This window comes from Bubalus kerabau, chromosome 16 (assembly GCF_029407905.1).
Source record: "Bubalus kerabau isolate K-KA32 ecotype Philippines breed swamp buffalo chromosome 16, PCC_UOA_SB_1v2, whole genome shotgun sequence".
NCBI lineage: Eukaryota > Metazoa > Chordata > Mammalia > Artiodactyla > Bovidae > Bubalus > Bubalus kerabau.
This window is the reverse complement of record NC_073639.1, coordinates 36682134-36704018: the sequence shown is the minus strand read 5'-3', so window position 1 is coordinate 36704018 and position 21885 is coordinate 36682134. Positions and strand designations below refer to the sequence as shown.

The following is a 21885-nucleotide window of genomic DNA, read 5'->3' as shown; positions in this document are numbered from 1 at the left end:
TTTAAATTCTAACTGATCTATATAAATATTAAATATGTAGACAAGTCTGAAATATTTTCACTTATTTCTCATTGCAAAGATATTAACTTGTCTTTCATTTCCAAATAGAATAACGACTGCTTTATTTACAAATATAACAAAATGAAAAACCAAGAACAACTTTTCCTGCCAGTTCTACTTACGCTTCCATCTTTCCTTGCAGAGGCAAAGCATGCAGAAAATGTCTATCTCCCAGTTAATACCTTGGATTTCCTCCTCCACAAACTACATCAAAAAGCCAAGGGTGTGGACTACAGAAAAACAAAGATTACATTTGAAGTTCTAGCTAGAAGGAACAAAAGCTGTCCTGGGGAGAAGAGTGAGTACACATTGAAGAGTTTAAAAGCCATGGGACCTGAAGGAGGTGAAAGGACATTGTTAAGCCTGAAGTAGTTCCAGGACTTCCCCAGGTGGTCCAGGGGTTAACACTTCACTTTCCAGTGCAGGGGTGTGAGTTCCATTCCTGGCTGGGAAGCTCAGATCCCACATGCCGCGGCGTGACCAACAAAACAATGCAGACAACAGAAGTAATATTGTAACAAATTCAATAAAGGCTTTTACAAATGGTCCTGCTGCTGCTGCTACTGCTAAGTCGCTTCAGTCGTGTTGGACTCTGTGCCACCCCATAGACAGCAGCCCACCAGGCTTCCCCGTCCCTGGGATGCTCCAGGCAAGAACACTGGAGTGGGTTGCCATTTCCTTCTCCAGTGCAAGAAAGTGAAAAGTAAAGTGAAGTCACTCAGTCATGTCCGACTCTGGCGACCCCATGGACTGCAGCCCACCAGGCTCCTCCGTCCATGGGATTTTCCAGGCAAGAGTACTGGAGTGGGGTGCCATTGCCTTCTCTGAAAAATGGTCCACATCAAAAATAAATAAATGCAATAAATTTTCTTAAGGGAAAAAAAAAAACAGAAGTTGTTTCTAAATTACACAGGCACTCTTCCATGAACCCAGGGTGACCAATTAAAGGGAGTCTGACAGCATAAGGGCTTCATCAGTTAGATACTGAGCTCTTCTACACAAAGACAGACAAAAATGTGTCCCAGAGATCCAGAGATTTCCTCCATGGTACTCATAGAGGTGAGAGTACATAGAAGATTGACCAACCTAGAAACTCATAGATCCCGGCAAGGAACATGTAGTTTGGATGTGCCCTAAGTAGGTTGCAGGTTCAACTCCAAACCAAAGACAAATCATGAGGTGGGGTCAAGAGGAATATTTAGGATTTGGTGGGAAAGCCTAGAAACTGAATGGAAAAAAAGTCAAACACAGGTCTGAAGGTGCAGCCAAGAACCAAGAAATATTTAACCAGAGACAGAAAACCACCATGGAGTAAAATCTACATAATTCTAAGCTTATTTTCATAGTCCACTTATGCATGCAGTGGTTTGGACTCCATGACATCTTAGCAATGACACACAAGATATTGATCACTTTGTCTAGATTTATCTCTGATGGGATCATCAAAAGGATATGAGAAATTTTAATAGGCATGAAGAAAATTCTCCTAAGCATTTAAACAACCTTTCCGACAAGGCATGTGTATGCATGTGTGTATATATAGAATTCAACTCACTCAAGAGGATAAGTTAGAGGCATACCTTAGTCACAAATATTGTGTGGTAGCACGAAAATGTCACAACTTGTACAGTGAGGATACACTTGTACAATGCATACAACTTAAGGATACACATGTATAATTTGTACAACTTGAAAATAGTACCCGAATAAAATATAATTATGTAATGCATGAATGCATGCTCAGTCATGTTTGATTCTGTCTGACCCCATGGACTATAGCCCCCTAGGTTCCTCTGTCCATGGAATTTTCCAGGCTGGAATACTGGAGTGTTTTGCCATTTCCTCCTCCAGGGGATCTTTCCTGACAAAGGGATCCAACCTGCATGTCTTGTGTCTCCTGCATTGGCAGGCAGTTTATTTACCACTGTGGCACCTGGGAAGCCCAATAATGTCATGTATACATGATTAATAATAATACTTACTGCATACATTCAGGATACCAAGCTTTGTAATAGGCATTTTATATCAGGTTTCTAATGATTTTTTTTTAATAGTTATTATTACTCCTATTTTATCCATGAGGAAAATGAGGTTCATAGAGGAGATGTGATTGCTCCAGATAATGAAGACTGTAGGTAATAGAGCTGGGATTTTACATAGGCCTTTCTGAATCTGAAACCCATGATTTCTTTACTACATTGTAGCAGCATATCTAAGGAGTCACCTTAGTCTTCCAGACCTGTGGTAAGACATAAAATCTGTCCGCAGTTTTTTGCACTTCAAATATTTATCCAGGGTACTCAAGAATACAATGGAAACTTAGAGAGAAGAAGCAGAATCTTAGTGGAGCTAGGAAAATTGTAAACACCCCTCACATCACACATCAAAAATAAAATGTTTTTTCAATTCAACCATTGGAGAACAGTTTAGCAATTCCTTCAGGGCAATACTTGGCAAAGTTCCCTCTAGGAATTCTTTCCCATGCTGTTTTCGCTTGAGAGAAATGGATAGATATTCATGGTGATGATGCTATTTCTGAGTTGGATCTGAGCTGGCCGCAGAGGTAACAGAGAATGTGTGGGAAAAGCTTTGTGTGATTACGGCAGGAGGAGTCATCGTATTTGCACTGGAAGCCACTTGTCTGATTGTTGCTGACTCTGCAGTAAAAGCAGAAACAGGCTTTATTTCTTAAGGAAGAAATCTTCTAACATATAGAACTGAACTGAAAGCAAGCACATGGAAACAAGGACAAATTAAAAAAAAAAAAAAATAATGAAGGAGAAGGACACACATCCTCTTCAAGAACACAGGAGGGAAAATTCTCACAGTAGATTTCTGCAGCTCCTTACAGTCCATCTATAGGTAAGAATATCTCAGAGGAGGGATATAGAATCAATTGTGAGCAAAACAGTAGCCACGCAAGTCTCTTCTTTCTACCAATGTCACCTTCCGTCGCTATGACAGTACTTTGACTCCAATTCAGCTTCACGTCAGCCAAGAAGCTAATGAAAGCAGAGATGCCTACAGCTGCATTTTCTGACTAGACTTTTTTTTTTTTCCCAACTTAATTCACTGAATATTTTCCATTTAACCACTCTTAATTCATAGTCTCACACTTTTACAAATACTTCCTGGGCAGAATCGACTAGTGAAGTAGAATCTAGATTCTTCCCTCACCTTCAAGGTACTGAGTAGACAAATGAAATTCATTAAATTATGACATGAATTAACAAATGTATCTATTACCTTAATTAGAGTAACTTGAGGACTACAACAATAAAGCACCTTTTTTTGGTCTCCAACTGTTCATTTGACTTTTTTTTTATTAGGGTTAGTTTTCTGTCTGTGGATGAAAACTCAATATGACCTATGCCATTTCTGATCACTCATAGGCAGTATAATTTCCTTTTCTCAGTTCTGCTTATAAAATATGTATAAATTCAGTATTTAAAAGATTCAGACTTGAGAACTCCAGTTTCACGACAGTGATATAGAGCTTGAAAGAACATTATTTCTATCCCTACAAAAAGAAAAAAAGCTGAAAGAATTCTGCAAATATTAACAATTTTTTTGCACCTATTAGAGAAATGAAGTTTTAGGGACTCAGTTTGCAATCTGGAGAAAGACAAAGGCTTGCAGTAAGAAACAGAACCTGATCTTAAATATAGTGAAGCTTGTGCAAATATAATATTTGGCAATAAAATATCCACAAGTTCCTTTTAAAAATTCTCTTATTGATAAATTGACAAATCTACTAGAAGTGAACAAATTTAATCAAGATTTAATGGATTTTATTGCTCCTTTTCAAATTCATTATTTACATGTATAATAAACCTAGACAAATAAAAATTACTTTCTGCTACTTACAACTTTATAAACCCATTAAAGTTTTGATTTTAACTATCTTACTTCTCATGCAGCCTGGTCATTTACTAATTTTGTAGACTCAATAATTTTGATAAATAAAACACATAATATTGTCTTAGATACATACTCAAACATTTCTCCTACTATTACTTCCACCTTAGTCTTAATTATCCATATTAACTATAATTTGTATTCAAAATAACTACTTGCACTTTACAGAGAAAATTGGGAGATAAGTATTTGATAATTGTCATACAAAGCATCTTAGCAAACCAGTAAGACTCAAAAGCACACACAAGATGTTGACCTACCTACATCCACATCATTTTAAAGTGGCAATCATGAAAATATTCAATAACATGATCCATGGGAATAAGCACTCTGAAACATCACAAAGTAAAAAAGCAAATATACACACACACATAAGAACATAATCAACTAATTACTTGGTGATCAAGGTTTCAGTACTCTATATCACTTGGGAAGTTTCTGATTATTAAAACAACACCCATGAATTACCTTCATTTAATATTAGTTTAGAATCTTAAATTAACTAAGGGTCTTGGAAATTACATTTAATCCCATATGCTTCTAAATCACTCTTTATATACACTATTTGTATAATTATAAATAAATTTAGTTCAATAAAATTTAAGAATTTTCAAAATCATGTCATAAACATTATGTAGAAATTATCTTAACTGATAGTAAGCCAATATACTAAATTTAACAACTCAACAGGTTAACTAGTTTCTTAGTGAAAATACAAACCTGATTTTCAAAAAAATTTATGTTGTACTCAATATAGTTAAGGGCTTCCCTGATAGCTCAGTTGGTAAAAAATCTGCCTGCAATGCAGGAGACCCCAGTTTGATTCCTGGCTTGGGAAGATCCACTGGAGAAGGGATAGGCTATTCACTCCAGTATCCTTGGGCTTCCCTTGTGACTCAGTTGGTAAAGAATTTGCCTGCAATGCAGGAGACCTGGGTTTGATCCCTGGGTTGGGAAGATCTCCTGGAGAAGGGAAAGGCTACCCACTCTAGTATTCTGGCCTGGAGAATTCCATGGATTGTATAGTCCTTGGGGTTGTTGCCAAGAGTCAGACATGACTGAGAGACTTTCACTTTCACTATATAGTTAAATATTATATTAAATCAGTATAAATATTAAAGATTTATTAAATGTTAACCCAATATGATTTGTTCAAAGTTTTAACCTTTCATATCCATTTGTATTCTTACATACAACTTCTGAGCTAGTATATTCTATAAAATGAATCTCTTTTTTAAAGGCTATCACTTTTAAAGATTTAGATGTTTATTTTCTAGGTATTTGGTAGGGATTATTAGATTTGTCAATGTACATAATAAAGTCTATGTCCTAGTTAGAATATAGCTTGTTTTTTAGTAATAATAACAACATTTAATAATATGTATAGAAGTGGAAAAATATTTCACACACACACAAAAGAGTGAAGGTTTTTCTGACTTAAAGACATATAAAGAATTCTTATAGTTACATTTTGTCCAAATTCAGACATGGACCAAAAATAAACACTGAGCACAAAATTAACTGGATTAGCTTGCAAAAAGCTGTTCTCAATTGTAGTTGACAGGAAATATTTTCTTAATCAATTTGACTTCACAAATAAAGAAAATAGACAAAATAACCAAAAATACATTAACAAATGATTCTCTCTCTTGTCCTTCATCCAACAGAAAATCAGTTCAGTTCAGTTCAGTCACTCAGTCATGTCCAACTCTTTGCAACCCCATGGACTGCAGCACACCAGCCCTCCCTGTCCATCACCAACTCCCGGAGTTCACTGAAACTCATGTCCATTGAGTCGGTGATGCCATCCAACCATCTTATCTCAATAGGCATCTATTATCCTAATAGATACCACCAAAATATTCAGACAATAAAACCAGATTTCCAACCCTTGCTGCCAGTCATGGGGAATAACATACTGGTTATTAAGTAAGGTGCTTGCACCTTACTTAATGAGGTGCTCTCTATATATGGTTGAGACCAACTCAATATTCTGAGACAAGACCACAGATTCACTAAGTCTCTGTTGTAGAAAGAAGCATAGCAATGACCATGACTAAGGCAAGAGAGGGAAGGAATAATAAACTTATCTATCAACAAAAACAAAACATTAGAATATCAATAACAACAAAACAATAACTAAATAAATGAAATGTCAACAAAAGTAAAGGGCTAATCCTACCTGGGAGTCAGCTCTGAAAGTCAAGAAAACATACCTGAGCAACGACTGCCCGTGAGGTTCACACAGTCACTGCAGTTTAACCATCTCCATCAGCTAAATCCACTTGGAATACGTCAGCATCTTGGTGAGTTCTCCAAAACCATCAAATTAAAATATAAAAATTAAAATTTAAACCACAGTTTTCATACAAATATTGAAAGAACATGACAATTTTTTAAACTCAGTTAATGAAATAAGTAAAGTGATAAAGTAGGTTTTAAGAATATTTGAGGAATCGGGCATTTACAAGTACTAGTTTTAAATAAGATTAGAATAAGATTGTTAAAAATAAAACAAATCAATGGCATACAGAATGGTAAAACTATAACCTTTGGAATTCTCTTTCCAACTGGACAGAAGTGTGCACGTTGACATGTAACTGCTCAGTATGTGGGCTCTGAGCAATTAGAACACTTGTGTATTCACCTAGATAATTAATCTTCCAGTGTGTCTTTAAAAAAAGCCCCAGGATGGTATGTATACTCTGCTGTCTTATTTCCAAGTTTTTGATAACTTTGCTAAACACTGTAATTCAGTCTTTCTAGTTAGTATCCATTTGCATATGTTATTTTGAAAATAGTATGTAATAGACATTCTTTTTTAACTGACTAAAATTGGAATGTGTTTCTCAATATGTTCATTTTTATATTCTGAAATGATTACTTATATTATCTGATTGTTCAAGATTTCATCTTGTACACAAATCATTAAAAAAAACGGAAGAGTTTGAGACAAACTTTGCTTTAAATTTATTTCAATTTGAATTATCACAATTTTCTAACCCAAGAGACATCAATGTGTCCTTCTTGGGACATAAAAGTAATTACTGTAAAACCTATAAAAACAAAATTTACTGATCACACAATTTGATATACACACACAGTCTGCCAGAATCTTTGATATATATGTATATATGTAGATAACATTGATATATATCTAAATATATATCCAAAATTCTGGTAGATGTTATGTGTGCTTGTGTTAGTCACTCAGTTGTGTCCAACTCTTTGCCCACCAGGCTTCTCTATCCATGGAATTCTCCAGGCAAGAATACTGACATCATATGTACATGTTATTTAGATATGTAAGTATGATATATACATGCATCAATTATACATGTAAAATTAATTTTAATATATAAATTTAGGTGTTTAGTATAGTTCTATATATTTATATATCATCAATTTTGTGTATTCATATAAATTTAGTATATAGATTTAGTATATTTACAAATATATAAACTTAGGAGTTTCATGACATTATTTAATACTCATTATACATTTAACATTAACCTTCACTTTCATCATTTTCTTTCATTCAAAATATTGTAAATCAAATGTAGCCAAGAATTTTCAACTATTAAAGCACAATATGGTCACAAAAATTACTTTGTAAAGTAACTCCTCCTCTCATTGGTAAGTGTCTGTTTCTGTCATTTATGTCTAGGGTGTTTAAGAAACAGAGAAAGAGATAATCCCTGGAGGTACTACCCGTAATGAACATTTGACATGTTTCACATATCAGTTTCATTACTTTGTCAAGAACATTATTCTAAAACAATAGAATCCTGAAGACAATCTCTTGCCTCTTTAAAGAGAACAGATTCTGAGACAAAAAGAGCACACAGAGAAGGAATACTAATCTTTATTTCTATTTTAAACAGCAATTGTTTTCTCCTATCTCAAACTCACATGCATAGAAGGATGTGCTTCCATAAATAACTACTTTTTGGAAGGTGATTTCTGTATTTGTACTATTATCCTTTTATTCTTCCTGTTCATTTTATGAGAACTGAATAAACAAAAACCAAGTAAAAGTAAGGGAATTTTGTCTATCAATTTATATATATATATATTTGTTTGCATTTCAGGATAGAATGCCCATGGTTACTTCCTGAGAATAATGGGAAATTTGCTTTAGGCTGTATATTGGCCAGTAGTCACAAGTTTAGATGAGAGGGGAGAAGGTCTTTCCTGGTGGTCCAGTGGTTAAGACTTGGCACTTCCACTGCAGGGGCTGTGGCTTTGATGCCTGATTGGGGAAATAAGATCCCACATGCCACGTGGCCAAAAAAAAAGAGAAGAAAAGATAGATGAGGGAGGAGGAAAGAGGAGAGAAGTTATTAGTTAATCTCTTATGCCCTGGTAGAATTCTTAGAAAGATGGAGAGGGGGTCAGCTGGGCAGGGAAGAACACTTTATGTTTGATTCATAATAAATTGCTCTTTGAAGGTTTTATACAAATCAAAATTAAAAAGAAATGAAATAAACTAGATTAAATAAATTAGAGTTAGAGGTTTGCATGCTCTCCTATGGTTGGTGGAAAATTGCTTTTTCTAAGCAGTGCCGAGACTTTATTATAAGGTTGCAGAAAGCTCATTAGGCAAGACATTCTTGGAGTCTCTTTTTGGTTTATAGCAATTAGCTGTTTGAATGCAGCCTTATTTTGTGTAGCAATTAACTTTGTGGAAAAATCCCCTGTCAAATTATCTTTGGACAGTATTCATGAAACTATTGGTGATTGTTTTTCTATAACTAAGTCTTTGTTATACTTTGGCCCTTGTTGTTACAAAATGGTTTTTCCACATAAAAGAGCCAATTTCTCATTGTTATTGAAGTAAAGTCAGAGACTAGAAGGATGAGGATTACAAATGCATTATATATACATTTCCCTCCCTCTGGTGGGTTAGCTATGAAAAGCAATGTGGTAATCTGACTGCCACAAATTATCTTGTGACTTGTCATTTAAATAACACTCCCTATGCATGCTGTTTCTAGAAGAGGGAATCCAAAAAGTGTTCTTTTGAACACTGAGAATTTAATTCATATTCATGAATCCTCAAAAATTACTTCTAGGTTATTAAGATTGATTGAGCTTGATCCTCCCAAAGATGAGGAGCATACCTTCTAATTACTGAGACATTCAGTTATAAAAGAATGTCATTTAACTATCCATTTCCATATATTTCTTAATTTTTATCTGTCAATATGTAGTTATTGACTTTTATCTATCAGAGCTGATTCTGGAATTATCTATTCACAATATATTCATATAATGTCTACCCATAACTACTCTATGGTAGAGTAGTAACTACTCTACTCATAACTACTACAACTCTTATCCTGTTTCTTTTTCTTTTACTCCCTTTGCAATTATGACTCTCAGACAGGGACATGGCTACTACCACATTGAACCAGAGAAAGACATGCTGTGAGGTCATTTCCTTCCAGTGGGAAGCAATGGAAAGCATACAGGTCCACTTCAAGTGAACTTCAGAAGGGAAAGGAAGACAGAAACAGAGCTAGGAAACAAGATGCCAGCAGTCTTTTCTTGCAGCCTTGTGAATCACCCTTGGGTAGCACGTATGGAACTAAGCAACATCTAGATAAAAATCATGAGGCATCTGTGGACATTGAAGCTACGGGCCTGTTTCTCAAACACCTTTTGTGTTGTACACCCCTTGAAGAAGTCCAACAAACCTAGACGGAAGTGGACAGATGAATTGGAAGCTGTGTTTTTGGTTCCTGTAGTCTGCAGTGGGGTGAGGATTATTGGTGGTTGAAGGTCCCGCTTCTTTGGTGACAAAATGAGGAAATGCTAAAATGATAATGGATCAGTGGAGGATCGATGTAACGACGAAATCCAGTTTCAACAAAGACAATTTAAAAGACAAGGACTTCCCCCAAATAAATAGGCTTCTAGAATTATGCAGTGCAGCAGGGGATGTCTAAAGGGGACCCCAGAAGCAAAGATGATCTTAAATAGAAAGCAACATATTGAAAATCAGATTGTATGCGGGTCTCCTTCCTCCCAGCTTTCCTTGTGGTTCAGTGGTAAGAATCCATCTGCCAATAAAGTAGAAACGTGTTTGATTCCTGGCTCAGGAAGATCCCCTGGAGAAGGAATTGGCAACTCACTCCAGTATTCTTGCCTGAGAAATCCCTTTGGCAGGCTACAGCCCATGGGGTCACAAGAGTTGGACATGACTTAGTGACTAAACAATTCCTTCCTCCATAAAATTATGAGAACTCCATCTACCTGAACACCATTTAACAGAAGAACATGGGGAAGCTGAGACTGTGTATCTTTACGTTTATATTCAACACAATGCTCTGAAATAATAAATAAATGCTCTGAAATAATAATAAATGAAATAAAATATGACAAATAATTTAATATACTTTTTCACGTATAAATATGGATCAGTTTTTATCTTGACAATTTCACTCAAGTCCAAGACATTTCAGAATGAAGGCTGTAACTAAAATAAATTTGCAAACTGAAAGAGGTCAAAATACTGGCACATTTAAGAAGGCTCTTTCCCTCCTCAGTCACTGCTACTCAGTTATGTAGGGATCATGAGAAATGTTAAAGAAATTGTAGAAATGACTGGAGATAACTTTCTTTTCTCACCTAAATGATAGTAGATGTAAATTTGTGATCTCACATATATTAATAAATAATATATGTGAAAAGTTTGGAGTTCTGTGCATTTGGTACAAGATAAAGGAAGAATTTTTTTTATTTGAAAAATTTGTTTCAAAAAAATTCTAAAAGCCAAATTAATATATTTCCATTGCAAAAAATTTAGAAATACAGAAATTCACACAGTGGTGGTGACTTAGTTGCTAAGTCATGTCTGACTCTTGCGATCCCAGGAACTGTGGCTTGTCAGGCTCCTCTGTCCATGGGGTTTCCCAGGCAAGAAAACTGGAGTGGGGTGCCATTTCCTTCTTTAGAGGGTCTCCCTGACCCAGCAATCAAACCTAGATCTTTTGCATTGCAGGCAGATTCTTTACTGATTGAACCACCAGGAAAGCCACAAAACTTCACATATGAGAAAATAATCAATGGATACATTGTGTTGTAATCTTATTTGGAATTGTGTGGATGAGGGAGAATACTATATTTTAGTTAATTTAATAATTAGAGCCACAAAATTGCTGTCACTATTTTTTAGCTTTTCTTTATTCATATTTCAGGTAAATTTAGGCTCTTTTTACACAAGCCAATAATCTGTTTTGAGCTATTTTTAAGACTTTCTTTGTGTCTTTGAAAGTGCTTTTTGAGTATGAAAATGTATCCTCATCTCCATTCAGCTTAGCTTCTCTGTGATGAGTTAGTGCTGGATCTGCAGGTATTTCTATAACGATGAAGGCATAAGAGTCATCACCTTCAGAGGAGGAGACTGGTTCTGTAGGCCATTCAGCTCCTTATTGGAAGAGCTAGAGCCACAGCTGCCGTCTCCTGACCACCTGTCTGTGCCCTTTTCAGCACACAGTTCATTCAACAAGTTCATGAAATATACTTTTCAAGCCCAACCTAAGTTAGAACTTTCGGTTTAGAAGGATGAGCCATTCTTATCTCTGATGATGCCTGAGAAAATCTATCATCTCTGCTGTCGACTTCTGATGACAAGAGAAATCTGCTCTAAATTAAACCAAATACACTGGTATGCATGCTTCTTTGAAAGGTCAAGCTGATCTCAGCAAAGCTCCCAGTAGAGATAAACCAGAGGACAACACTTTATGTCCTCATTTCCTTAAACCGGGCCGGGCAGATAGTATAAGAGGCTTTGTTCGTAGCTGAGAGATTGTCCCAAGGGAAGGTTCCTCCCTCAAACGTTCTTTTTCTCTATCTTCTCCAATTCTTTCTTCCTCTGCTCTCTTCCTAGACCCTCCACACCACTGCAGTCAAATATCTTACTTTCATTAGAGATTATTACATGTCTCTATACTAACAGAGAGGAGGGCACAGCAACCCACTCCAGTGTTCTTGTCTGACAATCCCATGGACAGAAGAGCCTAGTGGGCTACAGTCCATAGGGTCACAAAGAGTCATACATGACTGAAGTGACTTAACACACGTACTAACAGAAGAAACTCTAAAATTCCAAAATGGTTCCTCCAATAGAAACATGCGGGTTTCAGATATCTTAATTCAACCCTCTGTACAGAAATAAGTAGTTTTCAAGTATAGACTTAAATATGGAAAGATTAAACAGATTATTTTTACTGGTATTTATTAAACTGTGTATTTTCCTGCATATGCATGTAATACACATGTGAACATTTTCACATAATTTCTTAGTTAATGTAACAAGTACCATAATGTATTGTTCTAATTAGAGGCTGAAAAATGGCTAATGATATGTATGTCCGTATTAAAAGACCATCTTTTCCATAGAAAAGTGATGAGAGGTTAACAGTAGATCCTGTCTCGGTGTTTTGGTTGTCTTTCTGAATAAATGGTATGCATTGATGTTTCTTTTCACTGCCTTCATAGTCCAAGCGCAAGGTAGCAGCAGCACCATTAGCTGTTAATTTTATTCTGAATATCATCACACATGTAGTTCAATAAGCATATAAAGGGTAATTTTCTGGTCCTTAAATACAATATTTTCTTTAAAAAAAATCCCGTCATTGTTCTTTACTAAAATGCTCTAAACATTCAAATGAAATAAAATAAAACAGTACTTTGATGTCATTTCCATGTATAAATTTACTTCAATTTTTGCCTTGAGAAATTTTAAATTAATATAGATTTAACTTATTAGTTATGCAAAAGCATTTTAATTGGCATGAAAGTTTCCCTGGTCATATTATATATATATATATATATATATATATATACACATAAAACAACAGTGAAAATAATAGCAAGGGAGAGCAACAAACTCAAAACAACTTGAGCAAAAAGAAAAAAGAAACAAGAGAAAAAAAAAACAATTTATTCTTTGGCATAACTGGGCAAATCATCTTTAGCCTGACTAGACATGCAGACTTAAATAATGTCATCGGTATTCTATTAGCTTTCTTGGTGCTTAGCTCTGACCGTACGCTATCAGATTCAAGGCCAGTACAAATGGTCTTTCCAACAAAAACTCCACATTTTTCACTAGATGTTCTTGGCCTGTCTTGGCCCTTGTATTGGTCACTGTGTCCCTGGAAACAAGTTAAGGCACAGACTCAGAGTAAGAAAATAGTGTTACCAAAGAAAGAAATTTGGAGTACTATTACAAGAGGAAAGAAAGATGGATCATAGGAAGAAGACAATGCTGTTCATTCATTCATTTAATTACCATTTATTGTATGTCTAGTATGAGCAAGACACAAGTCTTGACACTGGGAACTAATCACTGGCAAGAACAAGGAAGCCCCTGGGTCCTCCAGACATTTTCATTTGTGTAAGAGGATGGACAGTAAGCAAGCATTCAAATAATAATAGACTAGATGCGGCTAAGGTCCATGAAGAAAAGAGACCAGAGAACAACAGACCACATTAAGTTCAAAAAAGTGGCAGAATTGTGGTGCTGGAAAAGACTCTTGAGAGTCCCTTGGACAGCAAGGAGATCAAACCAAGCAGTCCTAAAGGAAATCAACCCTGATTATTCATTGGAAGGACTGATGCTGATGCTGAAGCTGAAGCTTCAATACTCTGGCCACCTGATACAAAGGGCCGACTCACTGGAAAAGACCCTGCTTCTGGGAAAGACTGAGGGCAAGAGGAGAAGAGGGTGGCAGAGGATGAGATGGTTGGATGGCATCATCGACTCAGTGGACATGAGTTTGAGCATACTCCAGGGAGATTGTGAAGAACAGGGAAGACTAGCATGTTGCAGTTCATGAGGTCACAAAGAGTTGGACACCACTTAGGGACTGAACAATAAGTAATATTCAGAGAAGAATTCACAATGATACTAAATGTAGCGTCTACTACTACTTTTTCAGTTGTTAATTAAAATTACATTAATTCTAAAGTAGAAATATATTCTGCATGCATGCTAAGTTGCTTCAGTTGTGTCCAACTCTGTGAGCCTATGGACTGTAGCCCACCAGGCTCGTCTGTCCATGGGATTCTCCAGGCAAGAATACTAGAGTGGGTTGCCATGCCCTCCTCCAGGGAATCTTCCTGACCCAAGGATCAAACCCACATCTCTTATGTCTCCTGCATTGACAGACAGGGTCTTTACCAATAGTGCCACCTGGGAAGAAGAAATATGTTCTACTAAGCCTTCCTTGGTGGCTCAGGTGGTAAAGAATCTGCCTGCAGTGCAGGAGACCCAGATTCGATCCCTGGATCAGGAAGATCTCTGGGGGAAGGGAATGGGAACCCATTCCAGTATTCTTGCCTGGGAAAGCCCATGGGCAGACTACCTGGCAGGCTACAGTCCATGGAGTTGCAAAGAGTCAGACATGACTATGTGGCTAACAATTTCACTTTTCAAGCCTAAAACAAATCTTTGAATACATGTGATTTGTAGTAAATTATATAGATTTTACTTCATGTGTGTATATATATGTTTGAGTGAGATAGAATTTAATATGAGAGTCCATATAACAAAAATTTTATTATGAATTTTATTTCTTATTAGTGAGTTACTTGTAATAATCTATCTGTGGAGGCTAACTTGTCTTTGTTAGAGAATAATAAAACCACCTTTACATGTATCAACTCTGTGACTTGCACCAAAGTGCTCTCCCAAAGAAGTAAATTTTCAAAATGTTATTGGAGTTTAATTCCATTAAAAAGAAAAAAAAAATATATATATAGTAAATTCATTTGAAGACAAAAATAAAATATTTAAACAATATTGTAAGCTTTAATAAATTTACTTGGGTATTTTTTAATATTTTTGATTTGCTATAATGTTTCAAAAAAAATTAACCATGAAAATCCATATAACACTTAGAAAAGAATATATATTTTTCCTTTGCCTTCTTTTCCAATATGATTTTAAAGGGCACTTATACCTAGCACATAAAAGATGTTCAAAAAGTATTTGTTGAATGGCTGAATGAATAGGTAAATCATGGCCTCCAGTTAAATCATTCATGGAAAGATATCTTAAAGCTTCCATTGAAATGTTTTGTTTTTTTCTTTTTTTGTTTTCATTTCTCATCTTAAATACCCAAGTAGGTCAGATATTCAGCTTACTGCTGCTGCTGCTGCTGCTAAGTCACTTCAGTCGTGTCTGACTCTGTGCAACCCTATAGACGGCAGCCCACCAGGCTCCCCTGTACCTGGGATTCTCCAGGCAAGAACACTGGAGTGGGTTGCCATTTCCTTCTCCAGTGCATGAAAGTGAAAAGTGAAAGCAAAGTCGATCAGTTGTGTCCAACTCTTAGCGACTCCTTGGACTGCAGCCTACCAGGCTCCTGGTAGGATTTTCCAGGCAAGAGTACTGGAGTGGGTTGCCACTGCCTTCTCCGATTCGGCTTACTAAGGAGTAGGTAATGCAACAAATGATCAAAATGGCATCATAGAATGAGTTAAGAAAGTTTTATGATAATATTTTGCTCCTGGGATATTATTTTCATAGTGCCTTTTATGGGACTAAAGTACATTTTTGGTATTTTAATATTATGATTAATTAATATTTACTGAGAATTTACTATACTGTCCTCTGTCCTTTACACACATTAAAATATAAAATCTTCATAAAACTTTAAGAGATGAGGAAATCAAGTTACCCAGGGGCTAAATAACTTCACAACTCATTGGGTGAAGTCCAGTACAAACCTAGAGAGTAGGGCTTGAGAGTCAGTGATATTACCATTTTTTTAAATTCTGCCTCAATGTACCCAGTTTTTTAGGTAACTATAAAATAATATATAAAATATTGAATCTCACCCCCAAAAAAGTCCATATTTTCTTCCAGTGACAAAAAACCTTGACTTTACCCAAAAAAAGAAAAAAAAAGACTATAGGATTCCTACTGAGTATGATTAATCATCTTAGAACTCCATAATATTTTAATAAACTAAAAAAATCTAATAAGTATTATATAGACTCCAAAGTCAACATTTAGCACATATTTGGAAAACACAAGAGCTCTTTTCTTTTTCTCGGTAGAGCAAACAGGTAGAACTTAATAATTTTCATCTTATTTCCATAGCATTTTTAACTGGTTTCTGCAGAATACTGCTTGCTGTTCATAAGATTTAAAGGTAATGTTGCATGGTTGTCATAGACATAGTTAAATAAATGAATTAAGAAAGTTTTCTGATGGCAATGTTTTCCTGAACCTATAATATTTTATGGCTCTTTGTGGTCTGAGGTGAGATACCCTAGACTCTGAGATTTACACGTAGGTTTTGTTGTTGTTGTTGCTTAAGCTATTTCAAATGAGTCTCTTCTTTAGTAGAAAAGAACAGAGACTATGTAAGATGCTCTTTACACTAACTTAAAAATTTGATAAAATTTAAAATGTCTGTTGAGCACTATGCTAGAAGTTTTATACTCGCCCTGTTTCATCTGAGAAAGATTTAACTCAGAGCCCATTTCACAGATGAGGAAGTGGATACTTTTGCGAAGTTAGCAGCAAAGACACACAGTCTGCCACATTCACGCTTCAGAGCCCAAGTGTTGGATCTTTGAGCCCTACTGTCTTTCCAAATTTTTGAAGTAAAGGATAGAAGATTTTCATCACTGAATGATGACATGTTCTCAGATGTTGTTGAGTGAAACTAAAACAATATTTTCCCTGTGACTGGGTACAGAAGTTAAAATCAGTATCATTTATAGAGTGTTAAAAATTCAAGAACTAGCATGACTTGTATGTTCCTGTGAAACTAAGCTGTTGTTTAATCACTAAGTCACGTCTGACTCTTTTGCGATCCCATGGACTATAGCCCATCAGGCTCCTCTGTCCATGGGATTTCCCAGGCAAGAATATTGTAGTGGATTGCCATTTCCTTCTCTAGGAAATCCTCCCCACCCAGGGATCAAACCTGAGTCTCATGCTTTGCAGGTGGATTCTTTACCACTGAGCTACCAGGGAAGCCCATGAAACTAAGAGGTAGAAATAAACAGTAAAAATAGTAAGAACATAGACTTAATTAAAGAGAATGGCATTCCAATGTCAGCTCCCTAGGTAGTCAACTTGGTTAATATCTATGAGTCTTGACTTCCTTTTCCACAAGAAATGTAATTGAAATTGAAAGTCTCTCAGTCATGTCCGACTCTGCGACCCCATGGACTGTAGCTGTCCATGGAATTCTCCAGGCCAGAATGCTGGAATGGGTAGCCGTTCCCTCCTCCAGGGGATCTTCCTACCCAGGGATCAGACCTAGGTCTCCTGCATTGCAGGGGAATTCTTTACCATCTGAGCCACCAGGGAAGCATACCTATATGAAGGATTTCTTGAAAAACTTAAACTTATGTACATAGATTTCTGCTGCTAAGTCGCTTCAGTCGTGTCCAACTCTGTGCTACCCCATAGACGGCAGCCCACCAGGCTCCCCCATCTCTGGGACTCTCCAGGCAAGAACACTGGAGTGGGTTGCCATTTCCTTCTCCAGTGCATGGAAGTGAAAAGTGAAAGTGAAGTTGCTCAGTCGTGTCTGACTCTGTGTGACCCCACAGACGCCAGCCCACCAAGCTCCTCCATCCATGGGATTTTCCAGGCAAGAGTACTGGAGTGGGGTGCCATTGCCTTCTCTGGTACATAGATTAAATGAGTATATTGTGTACCAAGCAACAGTAAATACCCAATAAACATGATCGTCACTCATCCCTCTTTCCTTTCTTTGCTGTGTATCTTGAATCCTTGTATATAGAATTTCTAATTTTCTTGAACTCCAAAGACATTGTTTTAATGATTAGTTAAATGTACATCACATTTCAAGTAGGCAAAGCACCCAAGTTATTTTATATAATCCTCTAAAGCTATGGTGTAGGTATTATTCTCATTTGACAAAAAATAATATAAACCTTCAGTGTTAGTCACTCAGTCGTGTTTGATTCTTTGTGACCCCATGGACTGTAGCCCACCAGGCTCCTCTGTCCATGGAATTTCCAGGTAAGAATACGAGAGTGGGTTGCAGTTTCCTTCTCCAGGAAATCTTGTCAACCCAGGGATAGTCTCTTGCCATTGCAGGCAGCTTATTTACTGTCTGAGCCACTAGGGAAGTGTTTAATAGCATTATCTAAGGTTATTCACATGCAAAATAGGCTTGGATTTGTTAGGTAGTTAGAATAGGAAACAGGAGTCCAAAATGGTTGAGGCTAAAAGACAAGGAAGGGAAAAGCCCACAAAAATAGAACAAAGGAAGGTCAAAGGAAGGTCCAAGGACCGGAATGAGGACCTTAGGAGGAACAAACAGCACTCCTGGCTAGCCCAATTTACAGAGGGCAGTCCCACGGGGGAGGAAAAAAAAAAAAAAAAAAAACATATAAAAAGAGGAGCCAAAGGGCCAAGTCTCTCTCTCCTGCTCGTTCCCGTGTTCTCCCTCTCTTCTCTTCGCATCTTTGGGTCGCCATTCCCTCATGCCTCAAGGATGTATTTTCCTGACATTTTCTAAATAAAATTGAGCTGTAACATGGAGCTGTAACACTGATCTGTCTAAGAGCTATAACACGGTCTGTCCAAGAGCGGTGATGCGCCGAGGGCTTTAATGTCTGTCACTTCAAATCTCTGTTGTGATGAGACAAAACTGAGGAAATTACACTCACCTGACAGATTTAATAATTTTACAGTTTACAAAGCAGGCATTAATTTTAAAAATCTGTCATTTACTAGCAGATATCTTACATACAAAACATATGAAAGACACATGTTAAATTCTGATTTCTTATTTCAGTATTTCCTAATTGATGAGTTGATTATAATCTAATAAAAAATAAACATAAGAATAATATTAGGCTAGTATGGATTTCATTTATGTGTATTCCATTTTGTTTTATTCTCTGAAGCATCATTTTGTGGACAGCAAAATCTTTTATTACCAATTACCAATTTGTTTATGTAACTTGCTTATAAAATAGTCTTAGAAGTAAATGTTTACCTATTTATTTCTAAAGATATACTTACCTACAATGTGCTGATATTTATTATTACCATGCAAACTTTTCATTTCCCTAACCTCCTTTCATTTAAGTGTACTTTTTTTTTTTTTTTACTAAGAATAATCTTCCTTTGGTGATATAGTGATGAATAGTATTTTAACCCTTTCTTGGCTGGAAGAATATCATCCTTAAGTCAAAGATTATACAAGCATGATCTTACAATAAAAAGTCTTGAAGCGAATTTTCTGGAATAGTTAAGACGTTAAATAACACTTTTGTGTATTAAAACAAGCATTATTGTCTTATAATGCATTGTAAAGCAGCTAAGACAAAGTGGGTTTTTCATCATAATCCTAGTATAGGATTGAAATAGAGTTTAATTTACATGGACTATTAAACCTTTGACTATTAAACCTATTAAATTCTTCTGTTTATAATATTAACTTACTTGAATGTAGAAGAAATTCTCACTATGTTTCAAAATGCAATTATCCTACATGTCACTGTTTTTTATAGCTCAACTAGAATTAGTTTCATTGCTCTCTCCTTTAAAATGTATTTTTTTAATAGACAAGTTATATCATTATGACAACTTTTTCTCATAGATTTCCATCTCTTTAACAACATGATATTTCAAACATACTTGGTTAGTTACCTTGGGATTTATTTATATTATCTCTTTTTCCTTTTTATTCATCCAGATATAGTCTCTTTTTAAATTTTGAATGTTACCACATTATCCAAAAGTGAAACAAGCCTCCAATTCCACTGGCCACAAAGAGTAAAATGATAAAAACCTCTTGAAATGAAAACCTAACTAACTCCAGCATGGAAAAATATTTCAGTAATAATTTAGTTCATTCCTTGATTTATAAAAAACTTTACTTTGACCCAGAATTTTAAACTTCCAATACCTTGAAAAGGATCACTTTCTTATAGATGACATAAAATAATAAACATGCTTTCCACTTAGTCCTTGGGGGGTCTAAGTATACAGTGTATATGAAATAGTATATACTTCCTCAAATTATAGAATGCTTCTATACCATTGGCACGGGCTTCCTTCATAGCTAAATTAGTAAAGAATCTGCCTGCAATGCAGGAGACCCCAGTTTGATTCCTGGGTTGGGAAGATGTGCTTTAGAAGAGTACCCACTCCAGTATTCTTGGGCTTCCCTTGTGGCTCAGCTGGTAAAGACTGCCTGCAATGTGGGAGACCTGGATTCAATCCCTGGGTTGGGAAGATCCCCTGGAGAAGGGAAAGGCTACCCCCTCCAATATTCTGGCCTGGAGAATTCCATGTATAGTCCATGGGGTCGCAAAAAGTTGGACACAACTGAAGCAACTTTCACTTTCACACCATTGGCAGAGCCATGTATAGATTTTGATATAAAATAAATCCTATCTTAAGAAACATATCTCACATAGAAAAAGTAAAGCAAACAATATTGTGTTATTTTGGTGTTAATTTTAATTAGCAGTATGAACTTATATAGACATTTCTCATTACTGTTATAATGCTTGCGGGTTATTGGGTTATTCTTCAGCAGTCACGTGTACATCTCACCCCTAAGTTTTCTGTAACCTCTTGAAAAACAGAGGACAGCTTTTCCATATTTACTGGATCCTTTTATTCCCACCACAATTCTTTGCACTTTGAAACCACATCTTATTTAATACCTATAACTACATTTAACACAGATACTATTATTGTCCCCACTTTACAAATGAATAAATTGATGCCTTTCTTAGGCTAAGTCACTTGAACAAGCTTGTAAATAGCAAAATGAAGACTTGGACTCAAATTTATCTGATTTCAAAGCCAGTCTTATTTTCCTTCTTTATCACAATACTTTTCACATACTTCCCAATATTGTCAATGGATCACAGAAAATCAGAGCCATACTTACTTTCTCTTCTAGTATCAGGGAACTTGTTAGTCTAAAAATGCAACTATAGAGTCTGAGGTTATTCTTCCTTCATTTTCTCCTCCTTTCTTCCTTATTTCCTTCCTACCGCCAACCAACATTTGAGCATCTGTTGTGCTAAATACTGTACTAGAACAGACAGATTATTTTTTCTAGATGGGACCCACTTGGATTTGAAAATGATTCACAAGATTTAGAAACAAAGCACCGTGTACTATAGGATCATTCATAAAACATTGTTCCCTTGTGCAGAGGTTAGATTATCTTAATCAGACATTCAAATTTTAAATTGTTTGTAATAGCAGATGTTTGGTTTCTGCACCTATCGTTCACAAGCATTTTGTGAACAACTGCAGCAAAATATCATTAATTTTTAAGTGATTTAATGTTAGGGAAAACATTAGTGCTAAGTGTCATTCATTATTTTCTGTGTGTTTTGCTTTGAGTATATCATAATATTAGCTATCACTTGTATTCTCACTGTATGCCAAGTAGTGGGGACTTTATTATTCTTGTTTCACAAAGGAAGACATTAAGACTTAAGAAGCAATTTCCCAAGATTTCACAGCTAGAACATGGTAGAACTGAGATTTCAAACATGGTTGTCCTTGCCAAAGTGGGCACCCTCATCTACTGTCCTGTTCAGTGCTAATATGGGGAGTTGAATGGATCTAAACTAATGGAGCTTTTAGAACAATAAAGTAAATTCTGTATTGTTAAAGAATTTTCAATTATCTAAATAATTCCAAAAATTATACTGTTTGAGCAGATGGTATAACTCTGTAATAGAATTAGTGTTTTATCATTATACTTGTAAATTTATAAGACTAAATATATTGGTATAAATGAACTTTCAAAAGACCCACAATATGATTAGATTATTTTTCTGTCCTAATGAAACTGGGGCTTTGAGAGGCTTTATTGTGGCACATTGTCATAAGTTATTCCACATTTCTCTTTGAAGACTGAG

The 21885-nt window shown here is 35.9% G+C and overlaps 1 long non-coding RNA gene across 1 annotated transcript in view; it reads right to left on the bottom strand.

Moving 5' to 3' along the window:
• Positions 1-2597: 2597 nt before the first annotated feature.
• LOC129629908 (uncharacterized) overlaps positions 2598-21885 on the bottom strand; it is a 99963-nt gene continuing 80675 nt past the window's right edge. Inside the window, exons 3-4 of the long non-coding RNA XR_008703376.1 lie at positions 6195-6291; positions 2598-2717 (exon numbers count right to left, since the gene is read on the bottom strand). This is a non-coding gene — a long non-coding RNA (uncharacterized LOC129629908). The remainder of the gene's footprint in view (positions 2718-6194; positions 6292-21885) is intronic.